Here is a 24,663-nt window from a genome sequence, read left to right as displayed (position 1 = left end):
TAGGAGTCTCTGAAGGGAACATGAAAGGTTTGGGTGATAGCCTATTTCTGGAGTCCCAGTTGAGTTGTTGAATTATGTATAATGATAATTACTATATATTCCTGCCTGGGTTTCTTAAGTGATTTACATAACTTCAACCCTCTTGAATCTCCTGGTAGGATAATGAGTGCATTCCTCGATTTACATATTCAGTTTGATGTCCTTTAAATTCTGCATCAAACCTAAGTGAAAGTCATGCCAAAGTTGAAACTAGGCTTGGATCATCTCCACTTCCACCCTATTGCTATCCTCTCAGGCCTGCACATTCTCTCCCCAGCGTTGCCACTTCAACCAGGAGTAGGATTACTAGATATCTGAGGAATTGAAGGAGTACATTGAAGGGGAAAATGCAAGACAAAGCCAGACAAATACCAGGGGTCATATATACATTTTTAAAAATTCTCTTTTATCTTGTGTTTAATATATAACATAGCGTTTTGCAATAATTTAAACAGGTTATTAAGAGTAATGACATTACTCTTATGTTAATAGCCTGTTTAAATAAGAGTAGTGCATTTGCATCATTACTACTGTTGAATTTTTTTAGACAAACTAAAATTAGCACATAATCTATCAAACTTATGATAGCATAACTTTCACTTTAATTTCTCTCTTTGTCATTTTATGTAATGGCTGCTTACATTAAAATGTTACATTTGAGATCATGGAAGATCATATTTAATCCCATTTGAAGGCTTCCAGGTTTCCCATATTGTATTATGATTATAATGTATTTTAAGATACTAATAATTTAGTGCAGAAAATCTCCAAGTATGTAAAATTCAAACTGATAGTAGTTAGTGCATTTGCATCATTACTACATAGTTGAATTTTTAGACAAACCGACGTTTGTACATTGGCATCATTATTGTAACATCTCATATTGCAAAATCCTTCACGAGTTGCCCTCCTTATACATCAAATAATAATGCTTCCCCATTAAAGAAGACTACTGTTACTTATTTTCAGTTGAGTACCACCACTCAGATAGCACTGTTTGTAAATGTGTAAGGATAAACACTCTTATCCACATATTTGTCCCTATTAGATTTGGAAAAGTGAAAACACAGAGGAAAGTGATAGTAGGAGAGGAAGAAGAAATGCCACTGAAAAAGGAAAGGGACAGTTAACTCCTCAAACTCACACTCACTCAAGTAGTTCACTCATAAATCCCTCGAATAGGCAACACATCCCCAGTAGGGAAGACTGCTGTTACCTATTCTCAGTAATGAAGGCTACTATCAATCTCCGAGGCAGCACCATTTTGAAGTTTGTTGGCCTCTCATCAGTGGGTGGGTAAGTACCCAGAGGTATAAGGGTTGACAACCCATTTGTGACTTATTTACACAACATGAAATATGCCAAAAGGTGTGCTTCTTAGACCAGTGGTGTGCAAACTATGGGGCACGACCCCCAGAGGGGGCGTGGAAATTTTTAAATAAAATTAGTTATTGTGTACACAAAAGCTAAGAAACCTGTTGTTAAAATTACTTTTTAAATACTATAGGTGTAGAGACCTTACTACTCGAACCCTATTGCCACTCTTTATTTTTTAGGGTGGTTTCACGTGTGATGAAGATGGCTTTCTTACTTATTGTCCTTGTGGGTAATACACCTTAATTTGCTCACTGGCTATGGACACACAGAAAGCAGCTGACTAGTGTGACTTCTCAGTACTATTCAATTGCTGAACTGTAATCCCTTTAGATCTTAATTCATGCTTCCTACAACAAAAATTTCTGAAATTGCCTAAAGGCCAGAGGTGCAAATATACGGTGACAATAAAAAGCAAGTCTGTTGCAAGCACACTTTATTCTGCTTCGTAATTTGATGCTTTCATGTCAACTTGGATGTGTTTTTCATTCTTCTACTACTTTTTACATTATCGTTGTTTTTAAGAAGAAAAAAAAATATATATATTTTACCATGGACAATTGGGTAATCAGAACAAAACAGTTGAGGAGTGATGACAAATAATGTTATTACAGATACTTCAGAAGTTGAAAGGGTAAGAAATGTATCATGTGAAAATTTGGACACTAACATTATTTCAAGTATAGTGAAACCACCAATTTCTGGTAGAGAGCCATCATATTCCAAATCAAAAAGAATGAAAAAGAATAGAAAATATTAAGAATTTATGTATTGTTGATGATGAACATCGTTCCTTGTGCATAATATGCACAAGGAACGTTGTGCATAATATGTTACAAAAAAACGGGCTAACGAAAGCATGAAACCTATTAAATGGAAAAGACACTTACATGCGAAGCATCCAGAGCTAATAGAAAATACTGAATCTTTTCAAAAGATGCGCTTATCCCATACAAGGTCTAAAATCTTTCATGAAAAAACGTAGGCAGTTCTTTACAAAGCTTTAAGAGCATTGTTGGAAGTTTCATATTTAATAGGAAAAAATTTCAATTTCATATACTATTGCTGAACCTCTTGTTCTCCCTACTGCTGTAAAAATTATTTCAACTATGCATGTAGAAAAGTATAGCAATGATTTAAATATCATTCCTTTTCTATCCAGAGACACCACAGTCTTGCAGCATATTACAGTTATCGCGGACAACATAAAATTCAGTTTATTAAATCGATTGAGAGAAAGTCCAAATTTTGCAATACAGTTAGATGAATTCATAGATATTTAAAACCTTGCTCAACTTATTGTACATATGAGATACTGCTATGAATGAGATATTTTAGAGAATTTTCTATTTTGCAAAGCTTTGGAAAGAAGAATGATGGGCGAGAAGATTTTTGATGTTATAAATATTTTCTTTCAAAGAAATAATCTAATGCGAAACAACTGCTTTGTGATTTGTACTGATGGTGTGGGTGCATTAACAGGATAAAATAAAGGTTTAAAAGGCGGAGGAAATTGTTCTAAATATAGTTTTGAATCATTGCATAAAAATAAAAGGAAATAGTTCCAAATATAGTTTTGAATCATTGCATTATACATAGGGAAGCATTAGGAACAAAGGAAATGCAAACTGATTTGCACAAAGTTTTGAAAGATGCAATAAGTGTGATCAACTTTATTAAAAAGTAGAAGCTTAAATAGCAAACTTTTCATAATTTTTTGTAATAAAATGGGATGAAATGCTTCTTTTATATACAAAAGTGAGGTTGTAGTAGTAGTAGTAGTGGCATGTGATGCAAGAAAGCAAGTGTATGAGCTTATGCAGCATCAGCCAAAAAAAAAAAAAATCACACCATTCCCTCCAAATGCCTGTCCAGTTCCTCCTTAAATTTATTCAACCTATCAACTTCCACAATGACAGATGGAAGTTTGTTCCAGCAATTAACCACCCGCTGGCTAAAGGCAAATTTCCGCACATCTATTCTACATCTGTCTTTTCTTAATTTGAATTTATGCCCCCTTAGGTTCGTAATCTGAACAAGTGGAAGGATCCCATCAGAATTCAGCATGCTCAACCCATTCAAGTCCAGTGAAGTTGTCCAGTGGTAAAGTGTTGTTTATCGGATAAAAATGAGAACTTTGCTCAATTGTTTACAAATCGAAAATTTGGAAACTTAGTTTGAAAACTTGATGATTTAAATGTAAGTCTTCAAGGACAGGGAATAGATAGTGATAAATTGAAACTTTCAAAGGGAAGCTTAGCATTAGTAGAGGCATATGATGCAAGAAAGCAAGCTTATACAGCATCAGCCAAAAAAAAATTCCCATTAAACCCATCCATTCATTCTAAAACTTTGTCTAGTTCTTCCTTGAATTTATTTAAGCTATCAACTTCCACAACGACAGATGAAAATTTGTTCCAGCAATCAACTACCCACTGGCTAAAAGCAAATTCCTGCACATCTATTCCATAACTGTCTTTCCTCAGTTTGAATTCATGCTCCCTCAGGTTCGTAATCTGAACAGGAGGAAGAATCCCATCAGCATTGAAGAAAGACAGTTGTAAAATAGATGTGCAGTTGCCTAGTCTCCAGATGCTGTTATTATCAAAACTTAAGCCATTTTTGGTAAGAGGACCCCTTCGTTCCTCTCACAAATCTTATTGCCCTTCTCTGTACTCATTCTAGCAACTCTACATCCTTCCTAAAATGAGGCCTCCAGACCTGTACGCAGTACTCAGTGTGGCATGACCAATGCCTTATACAAAGGGATAATCACCTCCTTTTCCCTACTACCAAAATTTCTATATATCATTGATAAAACCCCATGACCTGCTCTGGCACCTGTCTGCACTGCTCAGAAAACTTCATATCTGACTGCACAATTACCTCCAGGTCTTTTTCATTCTCCACTACCCTGAGTGTAGTACCGCACAGTTGGTATGTTACTCTGGGGTTACTGTTACCCATATGCAGTACTTTTCATTTGTCAATGTTAAACTTCAGTTGTCACTTTTCAACTCATTTGCCCAACCTTTCTAAATCCTGTTGCAGTAGCATAATGTCGTTATTATCATTAACAACCCCACCAACCTTTGTATCATCTGGAAACTTGGACATTAAGCCTGATATACCTTTTAATATCATTGATAAATATACAAACAACAATGGGCCCAACTCTGAACCCTGGGGTACTCCACCAATAACATTAGTCCACGAAGAGCAGTGTCCATTGATTACCACTCTGTCTTCTGCTACTGAACCATCCTTTTATCCATTGTAGCAACTTGCCCTTAATGCCATACTGCTCCAGTTTGTACAGTAGTCTTCCATGTGCAACAGTAACAAAAGCTTTCCTGAAATCCAAGTCCATAATATCAAAATTATTTTTTGCATCTGATGAAATCGGTCAGACAAGACTTTCCCTTAAAAAACCAATGATGAAGACCATATTACATGGTCTTCATCATTTACTCTCACTGATGGTGAACAACAATAATTCATTGATTAGAGCAGTGCTGCAAAGAAAATTTATATGTCAAACATCAAATTTATTTAAAATGCTTGATTGATAAAGATCATGGTGGGAAAAAGGTTAGAAAGGGATGACTTTCCCTCATTTTGCCAGAGGTCTGCTAACTCTACACAGAAGCACTTAAAACTGTATGCAATCACTATAACTGCCAACTATTCCATTATTTTCTTGTAGATCATTTATTTACAATATTTTTATTAATATTATTTATTAGAATATATATAAATATTTTAAAAAGGTCCTGTGGCATTAAACTATGTAAGTGATTTATAGTTATGATTCTTGATATTTGTACATGTTAATCTGTAGAAAAAATATAGCTTTATAAAAAAAAAAGGGTGTGTGCATAGCAACCTTTACTTTTTAGTTAGCTATACCTTGCTATGCAGTATTGCTATAGCAAACTATAGCAAGGTATAGCTAACTCCTCAACATACATTCAGTACTGGCAGTTCTCCCACATACACTCTTTTAAATCACATTTTGCAGGGTAGAGGCAGTTAGATTATTTATTGGCTGATCTGGGTGCTTCTTAAAACAGTTTGAACAGGTCTAGCCCAGTAGATTATCAAATCCAAGGCTGCAAAAATAACTTTAACATTGTACCCTCAAAATCGAAATCCTCAGAAATTAGGTGGCAGGGCCTGCCACAGAACTTAAATAATCTACTGGGTGCCTGACCTCCCTCCTCGTGGCAAAGTGTGAGCAACAGTGGGTCCCAATAGCTAAATGGTCAGAGAAACAACAGAACATAAAACTACACAACAAACCACTCCCCACACACTTTTTTAAATCTCTGCCCTCAAGTTTTTGCGGCTCCGGCAAATGCTAAGGTTTTATTTATATTTAGCGATTTTATTGATTTAATTGTTATATAAAATTATTTTCAATAAGTAGCTTATAGACCTAGTCAAGCTCCTTGGTTTATTTTGGCATTAGCGTTAGTTGAGGCATACGATGCAAGAAAAACTTATGCAGCATTAGCCAAAAAAAAAAAAAAAATCCCTCCTGTTTTACCCCTTTATTCGTTCCATATGCCTGTCCAGCTCAGCCTTAAATTTATTTATGGCTTCAAACTTCCACAGAAAAAGAATGAACCTCCAATCAACTACCCACTGGCTAAAGGCAAATTTCCACATATCTATTCTACAAGTGTCTTACCTACAAATTTGAAACTGTGCCCTCTCAGGTTCTTAATCTGAGCAAGAGGAAGAATCCCATCAGCATTCAGCTTGCTCAACCCATTCAAGGCCTTATAAGCCTCAATCAGATCACCTCACAGGTGCATACTCTCCAGGCATTGCAGTTTGCAGAACTTAAGATTTTCTTGGTAAGAGCACCCCTTTGTTCCCCTCACAAATCTTGTTGCCATTCTTTGTACTCATTCTAGCAACTCTATGTCCTTCATAAATTGAGGCCTTCAGACCTGTACACAGTACTCCAGGTTTGGCCTGACCATTGCCTTGTATAACAGTATAATCACCTCCCTGTCCCTGCTAGCAAAATTCCTTTATATCATTGGCAAGACTCCATGACCTGCCCTGGCAGCCTGCATGCACTGCTCAGCAAGCTACACATTTGACTGCACATTACCCCCAGGTCTTTTTCACTTTCCACTTCCCTGAGTATAGTACCACACAGTTGGTATGTTTCTCTTTGTTATTGCCACCCATATGCAGTACTTTGCATTTGTCAATGTTAAACTTCAGTTGCCACTTCTCAGCCCATTTTCCCAACTTATCTAGATCCAGTTGGAGTAGCATACTGTCATTAACAACTCTGCCAACCTTTGTATCATCTGCAAACTTAGACATTAAACCCGATATACCTTCAACAATATCATTGATAAATATACAAAACAACAATGGGCCCAACACCGAACCCGGGGGAACTCCACTAATAACATTTGTCCATGAAGAGCAGTGTCCATTGATTACCACTCTCTGTCGTCTCCCACTCAACCATCCCTTTATCCATTGTAGCAACTTACCCTTAATGCCATACCTCTCCAATTTTTACAGCAGTCTTCCATGTGCAACAATATCAGAAGCTTTCCTGAAATCAAGTATATGATATCAAAATTATTTTTGGCATTCAGTTCCTTTGTGACCACATCATAGTACCCAATCAGATTGGTCAGACAAGACCTCCCTTTAACAAACCCATGCTCTTTCTTAACTATCACTGCAGTCTTGTCTAGATAATCTTGCAATGCTGCTTTAACCAGTGATTCCATTATTTTCCCCACAATACAAGTTAAACTAACAGGTCTGTAGTTACTTGTATCATCTTTTGAACCTCCTTTGTGAATTGGTGATACATTTGCACACCTCCAGTCCCTGAGTCCAAGGAAGCTCTCATAATTATGGCTAAGGGTTTGCTTACTTCCTTTGCCGCTTCCTTTAATATAACTGGATAGATCCTGTCCACCCCAGGTGCCTTCCTCATGTTTAACTTCAACAATTTCTCCTCCACTTTGCTCTCAGTTATTACAAAATCATTTAGCTCCCTATTAGCATTTGATAAACCTCTGGCACTCCCCTCATATGTGAATGTAGAGGCAAAATACTCACTCAGTTTATCAGCTACCTGAGCATGATCATCAATAGTCAACCCATCTATGTTAAGTGGTCCAATCTAGAGTTTACATAAGTAAAGAATTCTTTTTTCTGTTTTCTTTGCATCCTTTGCCAAAGATTTCTTGTAATCTGCCTTCGCCTGCCCAACCTCTTTTATGACTTTTTTACAAACTAGTTTATACCTGCCATAGGCTTCTGTGTCACTTGATACTTTATATGCATTCCATAAATTTTTCTTCTCTGCCACGAGCCTCATTAATTCATCTGACATCCATTTAGGCCTAAACCTTGAACAGTATTTCTTAGTCAGAAGGAAAAGCCCAGTAGCATCCAAAATTAAGTTCCTGAAGGCTTTCCAATTAGAATTCAATGTTGGTAACGTCATCAGTTGATCCCACTGTATGGAATTTAAAAACTGTCTGAGATCCCTGTAGTCACCTTTACGAAAGCAAAAGCTCTTCTCTTTAGCCTTGATGGTAGTTACATCTTTAAGTAATTCCCACATCAGTACATTGTGATCACTGTCACCCAGTGTTTCTTTTATCTGCAAATTCTAAATGCATGAATAATCACTGCTGATAATCAGATCAAGAGTATTACTCCTTCTGGTTGCCTCTCGAACATGTTGATGTAGAATACAATCATCCAGTAAATCCATAGAAGTCTTGCTAGTGTGTGAGCGACCAACCCACAAGCTCCAGTCAATATCTGGAAAGTTAAAATCCCCCATTATAAGGTAATCTGACTTACTGGCCCACTCTATTTCTCTGCACAACTGCTCATTATACTCATCAGATTCATTAGGCTTATAACACCAAACCATTAGGCTTATTTCCCACCAAACAGACTCAACACTGCATTGTCCACAAACATCAATTGGATGCACTTCCTTAGATTTTGTGTTTCTCAACTAACAGCACCACTCCTCCTCCCTTCCTGTCCTGCTTATCCTTCCCGTACACATTGTACTCCCCAAATTCCAATTCTGCACTGCTTATATCTGTGTGTCCACATCACTGATATCCCAACAATATCTGCCTCTGATGTCTTGACTAGCACTTCAAGCTCATCAAATTTATTAACTATACTCCTAGCATTGGTGTACATGCAAGTATACATGTACCTGTTCCTATTCTTGATTACCCTAACACAGCCCATGTATTTACTTGTTCCACTATGACTCTCAACAGTCCTGGAAATCTCCATCACTTGCTTTCCAGGCTGCTGCTCATTCTAATCAAAGCAGTGCAAGCATCACTTTTGCCCCTGCCGGCGGCCACTGTTAACCTTTTAGTCTGTGTATTCCCCCCAAGCTAGTAGTTTTCCGACCCACCTAACACTACCTCGATAGCATCAGCAAATATTCTTGCATCCTTTCTATTTAAGTGTACCCCATCCCTGTAGAAGCAGTCTCTCCTGTCAACAAGCACAGACCAGGATGAAAAAATTTCTACCCCTTGAGTCTTGCACAATATTTCCAGGGCTGAATTGATCGACAAGGCTCTCATCATATACTCCCTCCTATCGTGTCTGGGCAGAATTGCAGACACTCTCACATTCAACCCTAACGCAACTTTTTTTCTACATTGACCTGTACTCGCTGAGTAAATCTGCAGATACCTTACTCTTAATGTCATTATTTTCAGCATGTACAACAACCACCTTTTGTGCCCTTAAAAGATGATATCTGCTCTACAATGTCATCAACTTTTGCCCCTGGCAGACATACCTCAGTCCTGTTCCACATTTCCGTCTTGCATAGTATATTCCCCGTCTCCCTGACAATAGAGTCGCCAACAATAACTAGTTCCTTTGGGACCAGTGCATTCTGCCTTGGAGATTGCCTCTGTTTTGCCTGATGCACAGGAGTGAGCTCTGTCATTGTGAGCTTGATGGGCCCTCATTAATTTCTTCAAGGGCCTACACCTGATGGGTGTCTATGAGAGCTTGAGGTGTAGGGCATTTACCCTACACTTCAAGTTCTCATAGACTCCCATCAGAACGCTGAGTTGGCACCTAATTTCTTGACACTGTAGACACAAAGGCATCATCCTTGGCTAGATCATGTTCTATTTTAGAAAAGTCGGCAAACATTTCACATTTCGCACATTTTTTGAGACTGTGATGCGTTGGAGAATCGCCCCCTTCGTTTCTTCCCCGAGTCACAGCACTCTCGCTAGTCTGTGATCTTTGTTTCGCAGCTCTAGTCTCGATCATGATTTCCATTTAAATATAATTTAATTAGCAATGAATTTTAATAAGATTAATATTATTATTGATTAATTGATAATACTATAATAAGCAAACAAGATTCCTAATACAGTGCTTCGTATTATGCTATCTAGTTTTACTTTATACCTTACGCTATCAGTTCGAGATATATGTTTTTCGCTATTTCTTATCGACTACAATATGGCAGCTAGTTCAACAATATTGGCACCAACACCGAGAGTCGTAGCTTTCAAAAATTGCTGGTTAAATTCAAAATAAGAAGCTAACGAACGCTTCTAAACCTATTTAATATCTCTGTAAAACACAGTGTACTATGTTAATTAATGAAGAATACGGTAAAAATTCAAAATACTTATCCCTTTACAGCAGCCAAAAATCCACTGACTTTTCTCTTCCGCGACCCTAGCGCACTCTCAACTTAATCTTTTGAAAACTGAATTTGAGCATAATAATACTGAAATGTTCCCATGCTTTTCTGATTTTGTTATAATACTGACATTTTACAATTTAGGGATATCATTACCACCCACCTAACAATGCCAATTAAGAATTTTTCCAAGTGATTTAATGTATCTCTAGAAAAAAAGTTGTATTGGATTCGTGACCCCTTTGCTTTTGATATTTCTTCATGACCTGAAATTACCATTCAGCAAAAGGAAGATCTTATTGATCTGTCATCTGACAAAGCATTATGTGCTCTTTTTAAGACTACCTGTGAAAAAGTTTGGCTTTCTCTCTGAGACAAGTGCTACAATTATCGAAAATGGTGATACAAACATTGCTACTTTTTGGGTCTGCATATTTATGTGAGGTTGGCTTCTCAAAATTGACAGCTATAAAAACAAAAAAAGTGATCCAGAAGATGACATGAGATTAGTAATTTCAAACAGACACTTGTTGACATTAGACTTGAATTTCTATAGGTTATAATTTTCAGTAAATATGTGTGAGTGGAAGTTGATCCAGAAAATGGAAGCTGAAGGAATAAATGAGGAATAGGAAAAGTTGAACAATAAAAGAATGCCAACTGATTGTGACACATGTTTGGATTGTTTTGGAAGAGAGAGGGTAAATTATAGAAAACCAATTAAGAACAGTACTCATGAAGTATCTATAGAAAAGGCATGTAGCAGAAACAAAATATGTATGAGACAGAGAGTGAGAGAGACTTTGTAAGAGATGAGTCATTAATTAATCTAACTACCCTCTTTTGAATGGAGTCTAGAAACCTGAGAGATGAAGTCTAGAAGCCTGTTATGGGGGGGGGGAACCACCCCAGATGGTTTGAACAATATTCCATGGTAGGGTGGATTTAAAATTAGTACAGAGGGAGTAGCTGTAACTAAGTTATCTTTGCCCCACTTGAGAATCACCTGGAAATCAGCATGTAAGGAATTGGTAGTTGATATTCGAGAAGTTGAAGCTGTTTCTGCAGGACAGGTTTCTCAAACTGGAAGGTGGAATGCAATGTGCCATCATCGGCAAAACTATGGATAGGATTTCCAGTCAGTGGAAAAAGGTTATTAATATACAAGAGGAAAACACAATGTACTATGTTAATTAAAAGGGTGAGAGAGAGAGAGCTGAACCTTGGGGAGCAATTAGTCCAGCATTAGTGGAGAAGTTAGAAACACAAAGAGCATTCTACCATCACAAGTAGTGAGTAGTCAGAGAGAAAACTGGATACCAACTAGAAAAAACCACTTAAAAAACCATAAGATTGAAGCTTATTTAGAAGACCTTTATGCCAAACATGATCAAAAGCCTTTGAAATGTCAAGAGCAACTGCTTGAGTTTCACCAAACTTTTCCATTGAATATGTCCCTAGGTGGGTAACATAAGCCAGTGTATCACCAGTGGGTCGACACTGATGGAATCCGTACTGGTGATCATTGATCAGATGGAATAGCAGTTAATAGATTTCTCCATTACTTTAGAAAGAGTAGAAGTACAATGGGATGATAATTATATGGGAGGGAGTTGTCACTCTTTTTAGAACTGGCTGTATATGAGCAAATTTCCAAGCAGAAGGAAAAGCACTAGTGGAATAAGAAAGAGTAAAAAAAGCTATACAAATAGGAGTAAGCACAGGTTTTGAGAACAAGTGGAGAAAATACCATCAGGACCTGGCACTTTCTTGTTATCAAGATTGTTCAAAATTCTTCTGACATCCTTTTGATGGAAGACCACAGGAAGCATTGTATGGCAGGTACTGGCAGTACTGGTGGTTTACCAAGATCATCAATACAAGAGTTGGAAGAAAGGTAGGATGTTAGCAAGTCAGCTTTATCTTTAGCTGAGGTGGCAGTAGAACCATTGGGTTTTAACAGAGGTTGGAGGTTATAGATGGGAAAGTTGCAGCTAATAGCTTTGGCAAGAGACCAGAATGCTTGACTACCATTTGGTCAAGAAGCAAGTTTTCTACTCTTAGCCTGTTCAAAATCTAGTCTGGACTGATTAATAACTGCTTTACAATTGTTGTGAGCTTTGATGTGGGTAGAAAATAAACCTGGAGATTTGGATGCAAGCTAATTGTGATATGCAACATTCTTATGTTGAACAAACAGCCTTAGCACATTTTATTGGAAAACCAAGGTTTAGATAGAGGACAAGATTTTAAGGTAGGATTTCATCCCTACAAGAATAATTTCACTGACATGATCTGACCAAACTTTGACATCAGAAGATTTAAAACAGTAATGCAACCAGGGGAAAGAAGAATAGAAACCTTGCAGATCATCCCATTTTTCATTCTTCTAATGCCAAACAACATGAAGTTGAGAATGGCCAAAGAGAAAGAGAGAAAGGCTCCACTGGAGAAAAGGCAATGGCATATTGCATTTGGTATATCTTAACTTTCAGAAACTAATTTACTTTATTCTAGAAGTAAGATACCCTGCAAGGAAACAGTTCATTCATTATTTAACAACGGCTTTGGGGGAGGGGGGAAAAACTTGCTTGGTTTAATCCAGGTATTTATCCAACCTTTCCTTAAATTTACATATGCTCTCTAGTTCTATAAATTAGGTGCTGATTTATTCCCAGCAGTTGATAACCCTTTGACTAAAAGAGAATTTTTTTACATCCACTTATTCTTTCTTACATCCAGGTATTCTTTCTTAATTTAAATGCATGTCCTTTAGTTTCTGCTACCTTTGAAATAAATAAATAAAAAAATAATGTCCTCACTATTTATCTTGACATTTTTGAAGAATTGATTTTATATTGCCTTCTAGTTGTATAAAAATATATATTAGCTTTCTTTCTCATATTTAAGTTTAATTTTGCTATAATAACGGATGCTAATTATGGTTCAATAAAATACAGAGATACTCAGTGTAAATTAATCTTTTGACAAGTGCACCAAATCACTATAAATCATGACCCTAGTGTAGGGTCATGATTTACAGTATCAAGTTCAATCTGTTTTAAGTGGGGCAAGGTTTACAGTTGATCAGGCCTCTACATATGTCTCATAGCTTATGGGGAATTATTATTATTTATTTTGATATGAAGAACTGTTGTTTAGTACATTTGGGCTTTTTGGACAGTAGTGAGTCTTCAGTTTCATATATCTTTCAATCAGTATCTTTTGTCTTTATTTATACTTATTTTTCCATTGGATCTAGAAATCCAACCTTATTAGTATGCTTTCCTGAGTATGCTATGAAGTAGACACCTGGGGAAGATCGCCACATGCAGTAGATTTGCTTTCGTCATAAAAATTCATTTTAGTCTATAGTCTTCCATATACACTTATAAAAGGATATGGCTATGTTGTCTCTTGACACTATTTAATGATACAAGCTTTGCATTTAAATTTTAATGTAGCATGAAATATAATTAATAAAATGGCCCGTTTCAAAAAAATAATTTTTTTTTTCATAAAATACAGTACTAAAATGAGAGAAAAGTATTACTTGTATGTACAGAGGTCTGTCTGGGAAATGTTCTCAGGTGCAAATAGATGGAACAGTAGGGCTCCTCTGAACAGATAGTTAAGAGAACCCTACTGTGAGATGAATTACTACTGCATCTATTTAGTTGTAAGTGACATAAGTTAGAGGGGCAGTGGCAGACTGGTCAGCTTGCCCAGTGGCAAGTGGGCCCCCTTGCAATAACATTAGATAATATGTTAAAAATGTTAATGACCTTTTAGTAGCTTGAAAATATAATAGAAGTTCTAATATTATTACTGTATGCAACTAAAATTTATGTTGTATTACTATTTTAATAAAAAAAAATTTAATAAAATCATTTTTATTAAAGGGTGGGCCCCCTTTGTCTCCTGGCAACCAATATTTTTAGACCCAGTCTGCCACTGCTGAGGGGTATAGTTACCCACAAGGATGGCGACTCCTCCGTGAGCAGAGCCATTCCCAATTCTCTCCTTCCAGATAAGTGTAACATTTGTGATTGATACATTTATGAAATGAAGGGTCCTCATTTGAATTTAAATATGTCTCCTGTAATCAAAAGCAAGTTGGCTTGTGCTTATGTTGCATTTTGCTTACTTAGGTGGGCCACTATTTCTACGGAATCCATGGCATTTCCACTGTAAGATTTTGAATGTGGCCATTATTTAAATTTGCTGGATCCATTTGTGGTCTTCTGAAGGGCCAACGGCATTGTTTTCTCAGACTTGGGTTTATCCTTTTTTGGGAAAGGATGGACATTGTCCAGTATCCATTTCTTCCTCAGCAAAAAGTTCCAAGACTCAGTCTTCTGTCACCTCCTTCATTTCTACATCCCTACATTTTTCCTACATTTTTGATTGTTTTTCCTTGCCAATCACTCTTGGTTGAGCTGTTATAGCAGAAGGCATTAATATATGTGTGGGCAGCTTCTTGACTCTTTTGAGTTGGTTTTGATGAAATCAATAAATGTCAGAGAAGAGGAGTGAATGATTAGTAGTATGGACATCTCTGTTTGTCCCATTTTCTGGTGCTTGATAGGAAATGTTCAGTTATGTTTTTAGTTTTTGAATTTCTTTCTCTTCTTTCCACTGCTGGCATGCTCGAGAGTATGCAGGATGCCCCCCCCCCCCTTGGCAATTTGTACAAATTGGCTTTGAAGCTGAACATTCTTTGCTCTTGTGGTCTTTAGCACCACAACATTCACAGCCAGGATTGCCATGACAGGCTGTTTGCAAATGGCTGTATTTTTGGCACTTAAAATGGTTTAGTGGATTTAGAATGTAAATTCTTATTGCTACCTCATTGTGAGCAGTTCAAGTAGCCTGCCATGATGAAACTTTGAGGCTGTAGCATGTTAAATATAAGGATTAGAACCCGACTGGAAATGAGATTCCCATCCTTGTGCATCGATATTTCCTTTACCTTGCAATTCAGAGCAGATCTCTTCTTCAGAGACATGAAGGAGATCCCACTCTGATATGATACCACTTAAAGAGCAGAGTTTTATGAGGGATTATAATGATAGTATTCTGCTCATTAATGTGGCTTCCAGAATTTGTTGAGCATATTTGGAACATGAGGCTTCAACTAAAAGGTCCCAAGATTGTAGCCTTTCACAGATTTTAGAGATCTGCAAACCCTTCTAATCCTTTCTGTATAAAGGGTGACATTTTCCCAATTACTTGCTCTCTGATAGAATGAAGAACAAGAAAAAGTGGTGTAACCAATGGCATATCAATTCTTGTCTAATCAGTATTCTGTCCCAGGACCAAAGGAAAGGAGATCTATTGGAACCAGACAGCAACTAGCAGAAAAAAAAAAAGATAAATCCCTGACTGGGATTGATCTTTTTTTGCTACATTGCTACATGCACCAGATTCCAATGATGCAACCCTAGAACCAAGGTATGTGCATTGGATCCCAGATGTTAATCTTGAAGGATGGCAGCATCCTTCAAGATTAACATCCTTCAAGATTCTAGGTGATAGATGACTCTCACTAGGTGGTAGATGACTTTCATCAACCGGTGAAATACCACCACTTTGCTTATTGGAGGCTTGAAGTGGTGGAACCCATGTTTAGTCTCTAGAGCTAAGTTCCGGCCAACCCTTCCCTATCTCTTCCATCATGCAGTATGATTGATGATTTTTGAGGTTATGATGAATGTTGTGGCGAGATCCAATATTCCTTACATTTCGAGGGTACAGCTCTAAAACGGTGTTCGCAGGCCGGCCGCTAGTTAGTACACCGGACTGAACCTATTGGTAACTCTCTAGGAAGCTTCCGGATCAGCTAGTGTACAATCTTGCTACCTCTACTCTGCCAGATAGTGACTGGAGGGAGTCCGAGTAGTGTGTATGCGGGGAGCATTGTCGAGGCCACGTTATGTCAAGGATCTGGGTATATTCTTACCACATGTACGCCATATCCAAAAATTTCATTAATTCATACAGCATGTCCCACCCACTTTTTCTTACTATTGAATACACCATGAATTGTCAAAATAATAGAGCAAGCTTATCTGCGAAAAGATCTAAACCTCCCAAGGACTTCCTAATTCATTTCACAAATATACGTGGTCTCAATTCTAATCTCAACGATGTCCATTTCCACTTGCAGTCTTCCAAACCCCATGTACTTTTTCTGACTGAATCTCAGTTATCAGTTGATTCAACTACTGCTCATCTCAGATGTCCAAATTATTTGCTGTATGATTCCTTTTGCCTCAAAGGTGGTACTTGTGCATATGTCCGTTCTGATATTCCCTGTCAGAGACTTGACAATTTGGAATCTCCTCTCTTTGATCTTCTCTGGCTTAAAATCTCTCTACCTCATTGTGTAAAATTCATCTGTTGTCTCTACCGTTCTCCCAACTCCACTAATCACTTGGAGCTCTTTGACTTCCTCTCTTTGCAACTTGACTTTCTCCAGTCCAACTTTTCTAACAGTGAGGTAATTTTCCTTGGTGATTTTAACGTTCACAACTCCAGCTGGCTTCCGTTTTCTAGTCACACCGACCCAGCAGGTCGAGATGCTGAGGCTTTTGCAATTACTAATGACCTAGCACAGATTGTTCATTTACCTACAAGAATACCGGACAATCTTAATCATACAGCCAATACGCTTGATCTTTTTCTCACAAACAACCCTTCTAAGTACAAGGTTGAAGTGAGAGGTCCTTTAGGCACTTCAGATCACAACTTGGTGATTGTCTCTTCTCCAATGGAACCTTTATCTCATGCCTATTTCCGACCTCGTATTGTTTGGCATTACAAGAATGCAAAATGGGATGACCTGCGAGACTTCTTTTCTTCTTTTCCTTGGTCTGATTACTGTTTCAAAACTTCTGATGTCAACGTTTGCTCAGATCGTGTCAGTGAAATTATTCTTGCAGGAATGGAATCCTTTATCCCACACTCCACTTTAAAATCTCGTCCTTTATCTAAACCTTGGTTTTCCAATAAATGTGCTAAGGCTGTCCAAGAGAAGAACGTTGCATATCGTAATTGGCTTGTTTGTAATTCTTCAGTTTCATTTTCTGCCTACACCAAAGCTCGCAACAATTGTAAAGCAGTTATTAATCAGTCCAAACTAGAGTTTGAACAGGCTAAGAGTAGAAAACTTGCTTCTTGCCCTAATGGTAGCCGAGCATTCTGGTCTCTTGCCAAAGCTATTGGCCGCAACTTTTGCCCATCTCTGCTCCCACCTCTGTCCAAATCAGATGGTTCTGTTGTCACTTCAGCCAAGGATAAAGCTGACCTGCTAGCATCCCATTTTTCTTCGAGCTCATGTATTAATGATCTTAGTAAAACACCTCCCACCATTCCTAACACGCTCCATTCAATGCCTCCTGTGATCTTCCGTCAAAAGGATATCAGAAGGATTTTGATGAATCTTGATGCTAAGAAAGCTCCAGGTCCTGATGGTATTTCTCCACTTGTTCTCAAAACCTGTGCTCCTGAACTTACTCCTATTCTTTGCCGCCTTTTTTCACTTTCTTATTCCAAAGGTGTTTTTCCTTCTGCTTGGAAATTTGCTCATATCCAGCCAGTTCCTAAAAAGGGTGACAAATCCCTCCCATCCAATTATCGTCCCATTGCAATTACTTCTACTCTTTCTAAAGTAATGGAGAAATCAATTAACCGCCAACTCTTAAACTACCTAGAAACCTTCCGTCTGATCAACGATCGCCAGTATGGATTCCGTCAGTGTCGATCCACTGGTGATATTCTGGCTTATGTTACCCATTTATGGACTAATTCAATGGAAAGGTTCGGTGAAACACAAGTAGTTGCTCTTGACATCTCAAAGGCTTTTGATCGTGTTTGGCATAAAGGTCTTCTAAACAAGCTTCCATCTTATGGTTTGCCAACTGTTTTTAGTAATTGGTTATCCAGTTTTCTCTCTGATCGCTCACTGAGGGTGATGGTAGATGGCTCTCTGTCTTCTAACTTCTCCACTAATGCCAGTGTCCCCCAAGGTTCAGTTCTTTCTCCCACTCTTTTCCTCTTGTATATCAATGACCTTCTTCCATTGACTGGAAATCCTATCCATAGTTTTGCCAATGATAGCACATTGCATTCAACTTTCCATTTTGAGAAACCTTGTCCGGCTCAATCAGCTTCAAGTTCTCGAAAATCTGCTGCCAATTCCTTAAATGCCGATCTTCAGGTAATTCTCCAGTGGGGGAAAGACAACTTAGTTGATTTCAACCCTTCTAAAACTCAATCTTGTCTTATATCTCGCAAAAAGGATTCTTCTGCTCCTATGCTTATCTTTAGTGACACTCCGATTTCTAGGCAAAATGATATACCTCTTTTGGGGATTACCCTGACTTCTAATCTCTCTTGCCACAAGCACATTACAAATATTGCTTCCTCTACATCTAAAAAACTTGGTTTTCTCTTTCGCTCTCAGCGTTACTTTTCTCCCAAACAGCTGCTCACTCTGTATAAATCGCAAATCCGCCCTGCCATGGAATATTAATTTATTGTTCCCACATCTGGGGTGGTGCCCCCAAAACCTCTCTCAGGCTTCTTGATTCCATTCAGAAGAGGGCAGTTAGGTTAATTAATGATTCATCTCTAACAGAGTCTCTCCACTCGCTTTCTCATAGACGCACTGTTTCTGCTGCATGCCTCTTCTACAGATACTTCCATGGGCACTGTTCTTCTGAATTGGCTTCTATAATTCCCGCTCTCTCTTTCAAAACAGTCCGAACACGTGCCGCCACCAGCCAACATCCGTTTACTGTCCAACTTCAAACCCACAGAACCAACTTTTCATCTTCCTCATTTATTCATTCAACTGCCATTTTCTGGAACAACCTTCCTTCATACGTATTTCCTGAAAATTACAATCTACAGAAGTTCAAGTCCAATATCAACAAATATCTTCTTTCGTCTTCTCAACCTCCAACCCAAACACGGTACTAAGTACTATAGGTTATAATACCTCTCGTGTTTGGGGTTCTCATAAAAAAAAAAAAAAAAAAAAAAAAAAAAAGCATCACTGGGGAGGGCCTCCTCGCCACATACAGCTGCCTGTATTGAGGGATGTTGATGGTTAGGCCTGATTTGGAATATTGTATTCAAGTCTGGTGATAGCACATAAAAAAGACAATTTTTGGAGAGGGTTCAGAGAAGGGCAACCAGATTAGTGATGAGGACAAAACAATGGATATATGAAGAATGGCATAGAAGGTGTGGACTGCAAAGTTTGACAAGATGCCTAAGGGGGAGATCTAGTTGAGGTTTATCTGAGGGTATTGAGTAAAATGAATAAGGAAGAGCTGTTCTCCCTCGGTGGATGAGATCACAAATATTATAATCAGAGAACACAAATATAAAATCCAAGGGAATAACAGACAGTCGGATCTTATGAAGTTCACTTATGGGCAGCAGATTGTTGAATTGGATAATTTGATTCCAACATGTTGGAGACAGTGAGTCTGAATTGGATAATTACCTTGCGAGAATGGAAAATTGTATAAATATTCTGTTTTATTTGAATTTTTATTATTATTATTATTACACAGAAGTTTACTTCCTTACATCATTTTACCTTAGTAATACGAACTCTTCCCCTACTGACTAAACAATGGCTAAATTGTGCCATGATGAAATTGACTTGGATGCTTTTGTTGGTAATAATAAAAAGAAAGTAATTTATTAAAAAAAAAAAAACATTTTAATTGTTTCATAGATTATAACCTTGTATTCGAACAATTTGGTAGACCTTTGTGTAATTTGAATATTGTGAAAAAGTAGTTTTCTAACAAAAAATGTATATATATTTTGACATTGAATTGGTACTTTTTGACATTTGAATTGGTTAATAAAATGACTGACCTCTATGTTAAGTCACTTTATTGATCACCTTTACATAAACATATATACGATTATATAATATAGACAACTTGTTTTTACCACTATACTGATTATTATTTTGATATAGATATATAACTTTTCAACAAGGTTACCAAAATCTTGACCTTTTTAAACTTTGTGACATGCCATATTATAACCATAGTCTTTTTTGCACCATAAAAAAACCAAACCAAACATCTTTACATAAAGCTGCATGTACTTTCTTTGTACATTAAAAAGCAGAAAATAAAAGTTATGACAAAAATTGTGCAAAATACCTTTTATTTGATTCTTTAGCCTTGAAATTCTTTTATGTCTTTTAAGTACTATTTAAGTTGGATTTAATTCTTTTACTCTGTTAATTAGTTTAGTTTCATTGTATGATTTAAAAATAAAAGAAGTTAAGTTTCACACTGATGAGGATGAATATTAATTTAAATGGAGGACTTCATTCCTGTTTTATAAAGAACTAAGAAAATCAAGCTTAAAAAATATTCTGAGATGGCATTGCTCACACTATTTCACATTGGTAAGCATACATTAGATTGCTTATGCTTGCTTTTTAGCAGGTTAAGTCCCACCATTTTAATTAGTGTTATCTTTTATGAACAGGAGGCTTCTTCTCAGAAGCACTTTTACTTATTCATTACCTAACAGTTGACATCTCGTGCTGTAGATTTATTTGTCAGTCTTGCCATGTACTGGTTGGTTGTTTGTAATGGCTTCATGACACAAGGGCAACTATGGCCAAGGTGTGTCATTCTTTGTTATATGAGTGCAGCATGCAAGCATTTAACTCAACATTATATTTGATCATACAGTGAAATTTTCTTTATGTAATTGAAAAGATCATTTATATTTGCTTTATACCCAAGTAGTAGAGACAAAGTTAATGGGGATTGAGTCACTGATTGATTGATTGATTGGAAAGATATATTTCAGGTGGAACCAAGATGTGGGCAGTCTATTAGGATATGTCATACAATTTTCTAATAAATACCCCATATCTATAGCAAACAAGTGCTGAGCAAACTGTGCTGTAGTTGAGAAAAACTGCATCTTTATGTACAATGCTTGAATCTTAGCTTACTTAACTAAAATACAAGCATTGTACAATAAAGTTCATAGTGTTGTTCATTTAGGAGCCACGTAAAAAGTGGCATGTAAAGGATCTTTAGTCATACCACTTCATTCTTGCCCTGATCAACTAAGAAATGTGCTGCATATGTATTGAATTACTGTTTTCTGACAATGCACAGAACTGGTATTTGTCAAGATATTTACCAAATTACCCAACACTGACTTTAAAAACTTTACTTCTCTAATTCCATCCATCCCCACATAGTTTGCATTCTATTTTCAGATTGCAGTTGCAATTTGTGATTTGCTGATTTCACACTTTGCAGATTACTTATTTTAATTTAAGTAAATGAAAAATTTCAATTAAATATATAAGTATAAACATAAATAACACATATTTGTAAATTAATTATTCAGGTTAGCCAACCGGGCTAGCCAGGTGGGTCAAGTGTCTGCCTGGTAACCCAATGGTCACAGGTTTGAATCCCGCCTCGGACCACAGTAAAATGCAAAAACTTTGGGAGGTGCATTATGGCCACAGAAGCCGATGTGCCAACAACTAACAAAAAAAAAAAAAAAAAAAAAAAAATATATATATATATATATATATTCATATTATTTGATAATATTTATGCATATCTTTAATTTGGCAATAAAAGCAATGGATATTTTCAAAAGTCATTAGGAAACTATATTTTGTGACATGCTAGTTTTAAACTCAGGTGATGCATAACAAGCTTAGGTAGGGATTTTAGGTCTTATAGTGAATGGTGATTTATTTAATAATAAATGTTTTTGAAATGTCAACTGTATTCAAAGATATTTGAGAATGTTTGCAATAAATATTAAGTGTTAGTAATATGATTGCACATTTAGTATACAGCAGACTCTTGATTTACCGGGATCAAATTAACCAGGACACTTCAAGACTCCAAATTAAAAAAAAACATGTTTAGTTTGTTTTAGTGCGTTGTGTCGATTGCTGTGTTCCGTAGCACCGCAAAAAGACAAATTTTGTTTCGTTATTTATGTCAGGAATGCTGAAATTTTTTTTATAGTAAATATTTTTACTATAAAAAAATATGATATTAATTTTATTAATAATAATAAAAATATTAAAATAATACTAATAATATTTTTTTAGTAAATATAAAATATATTTTATAGTAAATTTTTTTTTTTGTTTAGAAATCGCAAAAATGATGGATAAATGCAAAAGAGTTGTGCTTTCAGTTAAACAAAGACTTGAAATTATTCAAAAGTTTGAAAACTGTGCATCCGTTAAATCTCTAATGAGCCATTATAATGTTGGTGACCAAACCATACGTGACATTGTAAAAAATAAAGGAAAGCTATTAGATTTAAAATCGACATCGCAAAAAATAAAGGGACGCATTGTATTGGACACACGATTAGTATGTGGTAAGTTTTTTTTATCTATCGCCATATTTTTTACGTACATTGCTGAACATTTTTCAATACAGTAAGTCCCCGACTTACGCAACTACGGATTTACGTTAATTTTTTTTTCACTCAATTTTTTTTTTTTTAGGATTGTAAAATTTAAAACAAAAAAAAAATAATAATAAGTACAGTAATCAATAATGATGATCATGGCATGCACAAATTTCACAAGTGAGATACGGAATAACAAGCAAAAAAATAGGAAAGAAGAGAAGATTCTTACAATTTATTTATGTTTTTTTTTTATATGACTGAAGATTTCTTGTGAAGGGGACGCGCACTTCAACATAATAACGTAAAAACCCACACAATTGAAGCTATAGGTATTACGCAGATACAATAAGATAGAGTTTAATACCCGTTTATAATTAGATGCTTGAACAAATAAAAAAAAACCCGGTAAGTGCAAATTGTTTTTGTTTTATGGCAGTGACCTCCAGAAATGTGCTTTAGTAAAATGTGAGTTTTTGCCTTAACCCTGTGAAGTTTTTTACAGAAAATTTCATTTTGACCGTTATCATGGTGCCAACTAAGGGAATAATTACAGCGGTACTAATAAATCTACCAAGAAAAGGAAAGCGATCGATTTGGATCAGAAAATTAAACTAATAAGAATGTAAGAAAATGGTCAAACATTAACAAGTATCGCACTGAATTCAGATTTGTCAAAAATAATATAGTAGCAATAAGTTATTAGTCATTCCCGAGTTACGTAAAACTCGACAAAGTAAGAAATTACGTCTTACGTTACTACCGATATTATGTATGTCAAGGGCTTCCATATTTTTGGATTAACCATAAAATTGATTATCCGGGATTTGTTTTTTACCATCCGTCCTGGAAAATCGAGAGTCTATTGTATTTCTAAAACACATATGTAATTTAAAATGTTCAATGGCTAGTTTATTTAATCAGTAAATTCCCTTCCCAGTGACATTTATTTATATCACTTTGTTAAATCAAAAGAATCAAGAAATAATTTGGAGAAAAAAAAAATGCCTACCTCTGGTTTTGATCACCTGAAGTAATAAAAACACAATTCTTTTATCAGTTACACTATCCTGACTTAATGTCATTTGCACAAATGCATCAATAACTTAATTTTATATTTAAAAATTTACCTATCAAATTGTGCTTAATATTATCTAGTTAAGAATTATATATAATTTTTATTTGTAGATGCAAAACTCAAGTCCAATATCATGAACATACATAATTCAAGGATGGTTTTGATAATGCATAATACATTAATGCCTTTACCAGGGGGAAAAAAAAATTTAGAAAAAAAAAAATACATATATATATATAAATATAAATAAATAGCAGTTTCATTAACCCACAATAAAATGACAGAATATCTGCTGTTTTAATTTTCATTGTACTGTCCATGATTAATTTTAGCAACTGAATAAATTAATTTATTCAGTGTACAAATTCAGTATTCATTTTGTGCTGTCGTTGTATTGTATGGCAGCATACAATACAATGGCACAACATCTCACAGGTACCCCTTGAAAAGAATGTTTCCAAATTAACTGTCTCAGTGATTAAATTTTCTTACCATTTTCATATAGAAATAGTAATAGTATTTACCATATAGTGCAATGAAGCCACTGGCAAAAAAAAAAAAATCCTCAACCAAGTAGATAAGAAAACAACAAAATGGCATGGTACCAGACAAGCGCTGACACTGTTCTTGTTTAAAGTTTCAGGTTACTTGTTTTTCCTCTCCCACTAGGTCAATAAACATCTACCATCTTACCCAAGTTGTTTTTGAAGAGTTATTGTTGTTTTCACAACATAAGGACACTAATGTGAAACCCAGTATTCTCTCAAAATGGTCACTACTCTGTGGGAAGCCACATAATTACTTTGAAATTTTGTGCACTGCAAAGAGTGCCAAACTTGAAATAAATTTTTAAATAAGCCTGAAAACCAAAGTAACTAATAATATCAAATATGCATAATGTTTTTTTTATATATTTTAATAATATTTATATGCATAATAAGCAGAAATATATGCACAATTTGAAATTTCATGAATTTAACAGTCTTTTAAATTTCAAAACAGATTGAGA

The 24,663-nt window shown here is 36.0% G+C and overlaps 1 protein-coding gene across 1 annotated transcript in view; it reads left to right on the top strand.

The window, feature by feature from the left end:
• LOC150078317 (protein SERAC1-like) overlaps positions 1–24,663 on the top strand; it is a 295,680-nt gene that overhangs the window by 211,788 nt on the left and 59,229 nt on the right. The window lies entirely within an intron of this gene.

This window comes from Mastigoproctus giganteus, chromosome 11 (assembly GCF_048544385.1).
Source record: "Mastigoproctus giganteus isolate SK-2022 chromosome 11, ASM4854438v1, whole genome shotgun sequence".
Classification (NCBI taxonomy): Eukaryota; Metazoa; Arthropoda; class Arachnida; order Uropygi; family Thelyphonidae; genus Mastigoproctus; species Mastigoproctus giganteus.
This window is presented reverse-complemented; position numbering and strand designations above follow the sequence as displayed.